The sequence below is a fragment of the Euleptes europaea genome, chromosome 7 (assembly GCF_029931775.1).
Source record: "Euleptes europaea isolate rEulEur1 chromosome 7, rEulEur1.hap1, whole genome shotgun sequence".
Taxonomy (NCBI): domain Eukaryota; kingdom Metazoa; phylum Chordata; class Lepidosauria; order Squamata; family Sphaerodactylidae; genus Euleptes; species Euleptes europaea.
Window position 1 is genome coordinate 13,907,471 of NC_079318.1, and position 6,808 is coordinate 13,914,278.

Here is a 6,808-nt window from a genome sequence, read left to right on the forward strand (position 1 = left end):
CAGAAGTCGTTTATAGGTGAAGGGATTGCACTCTTTTAGTCAAGAGAGTTACAAGCCAGCGCTGACATACAGCCAGTATGTATCTTACAATGCACATGTGCCTAACAAAGTGCCACTTTATTTTATACACATGCCGCCTACCTGAACAATAATCTGAAGGTGTATAAAGTATGCTATATTTGTAGGTTCTTCCAGATATGTAACCTTAATTTTAAAGGCAAAATTTGCCCAGACAATCAGCAGTACATTATACCTTGTATTATATATGCAGCTTTTGAAAAGGATGTAAAACAGTGTTCTTTTATGATGCTTCATTTTCCAGTTTCCCAAGGAAGTAAGCGTGTGACATTTGTCTCTGCGCTGAATGGATCAAGAAGCTTTGGCATTCGTTTGATCAGCCATTCAAACTCTCAAAGGGGGGAAATATGCAAGATGGTTGGGTTGCAGAGCCGTTTCCTGATGATTCTGAACAAGCAGAGGCGAAGGTTCACCTTTGGCTGACAATGCAGTGATTCAAGTTTTCATGAAGACAACTTATTGAATTTCTATAAACCTTCTGTCAGTAACAAGCAGCTAAGAGACGCATGGCCTAACATGCATGTCCTACTAGCATCCAGTGGTGTTTTAACACATTTGGAAGGGTACTTGGAAGAAGAGGAAGAATATGCTGCATTTCATGCCTGGCCTTTCGTTCCAGAAGCTCAACGCTTGTGCATGTGTGTGTATGTGTGTGTGTGTGTGGGGGGGGGGTGCGGCGGCGGCGGCTCACATTTATGGGCAGTCTAGAAAAGTTCAGAGAAAGAGCATTTCTGTATTAGACCCTAGGATGGGAGAGCTAAGGTTGGCAATGGACCCATTAAATAATGACTTCCACACTTTGCCTCCAGTACAAAACACCATTTATCAAATCGGTCATAAGTGCAGGCTTTTGCCCCTAAGCCTCTTTTATTCCTGACTTTCCTTTGGCCTGTTGTAGTGTTTTCACTGACAGGCACAACAAAGGTGTAGCAGAATCTTCTGTTAGGTCACGAGTCTGAAAACCTAATGTACCTTCATGTTGTAGAGCTCACTCCATCGAGGAGGTGAGGGCTGTTCGATGGTAGAATGCGTTGCCTCGGAGGGTGGTGGAGTCCCCGTCTTTGGAGGTCTTTAAGCAGAGGCTGGATGGCCATCTGTCAGGAGTGCTTTGATTGTGGGATCCTGCATTGCGGGGCGAGGGTTGGGGTCACTGGGGATGTGGTGGGGGGAGGTAGTTGTTAATTTCCTGCATTGTGCAGGGGGTTGGACTAGATGACCCTGGTGGTCCCTTCCAACTCTGATTCTATGAGGAATAAATAGGCCATGTTTCATCCCTCATGTTGCAGAAAATGTGCACATCTAAAGATATTTTTGTAATTATGAAACTAACAGTTCAATCCTGTGAACACTTCCTGGGAGTAAACACAATTGAATAGACCTGAATAGCATTCTGAGTAGGTCTGACTGCAGTAGATTTAGAAGGGTGTAATGCTGCTTAAGACTGCAAATTTTATACATTAAAGGAGAGATGAGATAATCATAATGTAAGTTACCCCCCCTTCCTTCCTGCTGTCTTTGAGAGGTGGTGGGGAATCTGTGAGAGTGAGAGAGGGCTCTGGCATGCCCCCCCCAACCCTCTCCCTACTTTCCTCTCTTTGGTCTGGCTGCCACCAATCAAGCTCTACCCAAGGCTTGAGGCACAGATCGGGGTTATGAGCATGTGCATGTGTATGAAGTGCTTCACATACCCCTTCCTCTGGCAAGCAAACTGTCTGTAGTGGAGTCGGACGTTTCTGGTCTATGTGAAGAAAGAGCAGTCTGAGATCTTCAAAAGGAAAAAAAAAGCTAAAATAAAATCTCAATTCACTAGAGCACAAGGACAATGGGAAACTATATCAAAACATTACAGGGTGTTACAGAACTAAAAGGAAATGTTGCCCCAGGACTAATAAGTCTTTCCGTGCATTCCTGAGGGGGGGATCCTCTCAGGAGGCGGCGTGACCTCGCTGCCAGCATAAGTGCATCTTATCATGGGACAAGACGCACTTACGCTGGCAGTGAGGGCAGGTCCATCGGTGCCTGAGCGCCATGGAGCTGCCCCTCGCCCCTTTGCCAGCGAAGTCTCCCCGTGGTGCAGGCCATGGCAGAGAATTGGGGTGCCGGTGTGAGGGTCGTTACCAGGGCAGGCTGGGGGGCAGAGCTGCTGTTAGGCAGCTCCCTATGCCCTTTCGTCCCCAGACGCTAGCGGCCAGGACGGCGTTGCTGCGCCTGCTTTTTAGAAGGCACAGCCTCACTGTTTTCAATGGGGCTTTTAGCCCCGTTGAAAATGAAAAAAAGCCTTTTAAAGGCTTTTTTTGTCCTGGCGGCGTGCAGGAAACAGCTTAGGAGGAGGCGCGGCTGCACCTCTTCCATGCCCTCCCCGCACACCGGCATCTCAGGAATGCACCGTTTGTGTAATAATAACCAGTTTGTCCCTGCTGTTCTCCCAGCAACATTACACAAGGTAGGAGCACACTTCCTTCTCCAGCTACCACTACTATGTCTGATACATGCTCTTTCCTCTAGGCTGAATTCAGATATGATGGCCAGCCCATTCATAAAGGGCCCCCCAAATGCCCGTAGGAGCCAGCATGACCCCTATGCCAGCATCCATGCCACTTGTGCTGTGCAAAATGGCATGGTTGCCAGCACAGGGTGCTGGCCCCCCTGGACCGTGGCAGCAGTGCAGCTTTTGGACACTGGTGCAGCCTCCCGCCAGCATTTCCTGGGCATATCTCCCTGCGCTGGTGTCCTGGGGGGTGTTCCAGGGGTGTGCCCAGAAGCGGTGCTGCCATTGGGCTGCTTCCTAACCCCTTTTGGGCTTAATATGCACCATTTTGCAGGCGTCAAGATATATATATATACACACCGGTATATATGCACTGAGAGCAAGCTACTCTGGAGGCGGCGCAGCTCTGTCGCCTCCAACCGCCATGGAACCACCCCCTCCCACTCAGGATTGCACGGTTAATGCAATGTTTAGCCCCTCTGCTTGTGTTGGTGTGCACATGCGAAAAACAAAAGCTCATTTAAATGCACTTGTACCAGGTTTCAGAATCAATCTGTGGCCAGGTGGGAATGCTGGTATACAATTACATTTCAACCTTCCCACTCCATGATAAAGATGTGCATAGCATTATTTTTGTTTTGCTTTCATATTTGATTCATTTTAGGCTTTAAAAATTTAGATTCTTTATGGTTGGAATTAAAGATATTCATTTGGTTATTACATTGGGTTTTTATTTCTGTTAGTTCCAATGGGAACATTTCTGGATGTTTTTCCTCCAACTGATTGAGATAAAATTGTACTGCTCATCAAAATATTATTTCTACCAAATTTCAAGGAAATGGGAGAGAGGTTCCTATGTAAAAGCAATTAAAATTATCATTTGCAGAGTGGGCACAGAGAAGCGTGACAACTGTGGCATGTGAGTAAGGACAAATGGTAAATATTTGACTTGGTCTGTGGTATCTAGGCCAAACATTCCTGAAAATAGCTTTCTTGTCTGAGGCTATAAAAAAATTATCTAGCATGACAGATCTTTCTACAAACCTGAAAAATGTCCTAGGTTTGCAGAAAAATGTGAAATCTAAAAACAAAACAAAAACCAACACCCCAAAACAATAAAAGGAGCGCCTGTGGCTTTAAGAAACAGATGCCCTCAGTGGCGGTTTCTAGGCAACCAAGCATTCCAGGCTTGGAGTTTCTGTGAGTAAAAGGCAGGGGGAGGGTTTCCAGGGCTGTTTTGGCCTTTGAGACAGGACTCATTGGGGCCGGGCCTGGGGCTAGGGTTGCCAGGTCCAGGTTGGGAAATTCCTGGAGATTTTGTGGTGGAGTCTAGGGAGAATGGGGAGGGGCCCTCAGCCAGATATAATGCCATAGAGTCCACCCTGCAAAGCAGCTATTTTCCACAGGGGGACAGACTTTTGTCACCTGGCGATCAGTTGTAATTCCAGATCACCAGGTCTCACCTGGAGGTTGGCAACCCTAGGCCTGGCCGCAAGCCCTGGGTGACTTGATACCAGCCAGTTTGCATGACTCAACTAAGCCTAGCTGTTTGCTACTGTTCAACAGCAGCCACCCTACAGAAGCCAGGGTAGTGTAGTGGTTAGAGCTTCAGAGTAATGTCTGGAGGACTCAGGTTCGAATCCCCATCCGGCTGTGGAAGCTCACTGGGGGAGGTTGTGCCAGTCACATCCGTCCAGCCTGACCTGCCTCACAGGGTTGTTGTACGGATAACAAAGAGGAGAGGAGAATGACGTAAGCTGCTTTGGTCCCTATGTGGAGAAAGCCGGGGTAAAAATGAACTAACTAAATAATAAATGTAGCTGAAGATGGGAAGCAGATAAAAGGTAGGTTGGTGAATGACCGAGAAAGACAGAAAGGCAGGTAAAGGGGAGAGGACATTTTGATTGCCAGGAGAGAAAGAGGAAATAGTGTGGGGAGTAGGATACTGGGGAAAATGAGGTGCTCCCTACAGGTCCTTGTGGGTTCTTTACCTGGCCCAGCATCCAGGTCTACACAACTGGGCTGTTGTTTTCCTAGGTAGAGGCTGCTGGCAGCAGGAGGGGGAAGGGATGCTGAAGACAGAGGGGCAGATAAAGGTAAGTTGGCTGTTGGGTGGGAAGGAGAAAAGGAAGCAGGGAAAATGGAGAGTCTATGGGGGCTTACTTAGGCTTGCCAACTCTGGGTTGGGAAATACCTGGAGATTTTGTGGGTGGAGCCTGAGGAGGGCAGGGTTTGGGGAGGGGAGGGGCTTCAATGCCATAGAGTCCAATTGCCAAAGTGGCCATTTTCTCCAGGTGAAGTCATCCCTGTCACCTGGAGACCAGTTGTAATAGCGGGAGATCTCCAGACATGACCTGGAGGTTAGCAACTAGGGATGCCAAGTCCCTCTTCGCCATTGCTGGAACGGAAGACAAAGGTCAGCTGACCAGTAAAACTATTATGCCCTGCCAGTAAGGTTGCCGGGTCCCTTTGCACTACCGGTGGGAGGTTTTTGGGGTGGAGCCTGAGGAGGGTGGGGTTTGGGGAGGGGAGGGACTTCAATGCCATAGAATCCAATTGCCAAAGTGGCCATTTTCTCCAGGTGAATTGTCAGCTTGAGATCAGTTGTAATAGCCTCCAGCTGGTACTTGGAGGCTGGCAATCCTAGGTATAAAAGAAGTAAATAAATAATAAATATAGCTGAAGATGGGGGGCAGATAAAGATAGGTTGGTGAATGGCTGAGAAGAAGAGAATGAGGCAGTGAAAGGGGAGAGGATATGGGGGCTGCTGGGTGGGAGAGGAAATAATGTGAGGAGGGGTATACTGGGGAAAGTAAGGTGCCATCCTATAAGTCCTTGGAGTTCTCCATGATGCAAGTGGGCCTGCCCAGTGGCCACACAACTGGGCCACCATCATCCTAGGGAGAGGCTGATTGAGTCAAGATGAGGTCAAAGTTACAGAAACATCTTAAAGAAAATGTTGTTTGTTTCGAAAGACTTTATGCACATTTATTTAAACAGTTTTTCTAAACCATTTGATATATGTGTTACTCAAAATTCCTCCACATTCATAGAATTGGCCGTTTAAGGACTCTGCTGTTAAAGAGGTGGAATATCCTGCATCTAGTCACTGGGAAAGACAATCATGCTGGGAAAAGTTGAAGGCAGCAGGAAAAGAGGAAGACCCAACAAGAGATGGATTGACTCAATAAAGGAAGCCACAGCCTTCGATTTGCAGGATCTGAGCAAGGTTGTCAAAGATAGGACATTTTGGAGGACTTTCATTCATAGGGTCGCCATGAGTCGGAAGCGGCTTGACGGCACTTAATACACACACAGTCAGTGCTGGGATATTACCCCACAAGAAGGGACTGAATTAATCCCCCCCCCCGCAACAGGCTGGCTATTGGGTGTGAATGAAATAGGGTTGCCAACTGCCGATTAGGAAATTCCTAGAGATTTGGGGGCTGGAGCCTGAGGAGGGTGGAGTTGGAGGAGGGGAGGGACCTCAGAAGGCCTTAGACTCCACCCCAAAGCAGTCATTTCCTACATGGGAACTAGGGGTGCCAACCTTGGGCAGTGGGTGGAGAGTACCCTGGATTACAACTGATCTCCAGATGACAGAGATTAGTTTCCCGGGTGAAAAGGGCTGTTTTGGAGGGTGAACTCAATGGCATTATACCCTGCGGAGGCCGTTTCCCTCCCCAAAACTCACCCTTCCAAGGCTCCACCACAATTAGATTCATCATAGGTTGATGGACACACATCCGGAAGCATTGCTAATTCTGTATGAGGCTGTGTGAGCAACTGTCCACGATTTGGGTTAAGAGTTTACATCAAGCCACCCAAAATAAAAGATAAAAATATCTCATAAGGTTTATTTCCGGATGTGTTTTTTAACTTTCTGTATTTATGACCACTGAGGAAGGCCTATTCAGGCCGAAACGCGTCAGGTCTAGCACTGGTCATTTACATTGATTGTCTAGCAGCTGTGTATAAGAATGTTATAACTGATAACTGATTTCATATGTAGCTTGTATTCCAGGCCCTGTGTTTTTAACAATTTTATAGTGTACACGTTGCAATAAATGTAATTATTTTGTTACAGTGTACAGTTTGTAGCTCAGCCTTTGAAGGTCTCCATCCCCAAATCTCCAGAAATTTCCCAATCTGGGGGTGGCAACCTTAAGATCTTTGTAGATGGGAAATCGGTTGTGATTCCAGGAGCTCTCTAAACTCCGCCTGGAGATTGGCAACCCTAGA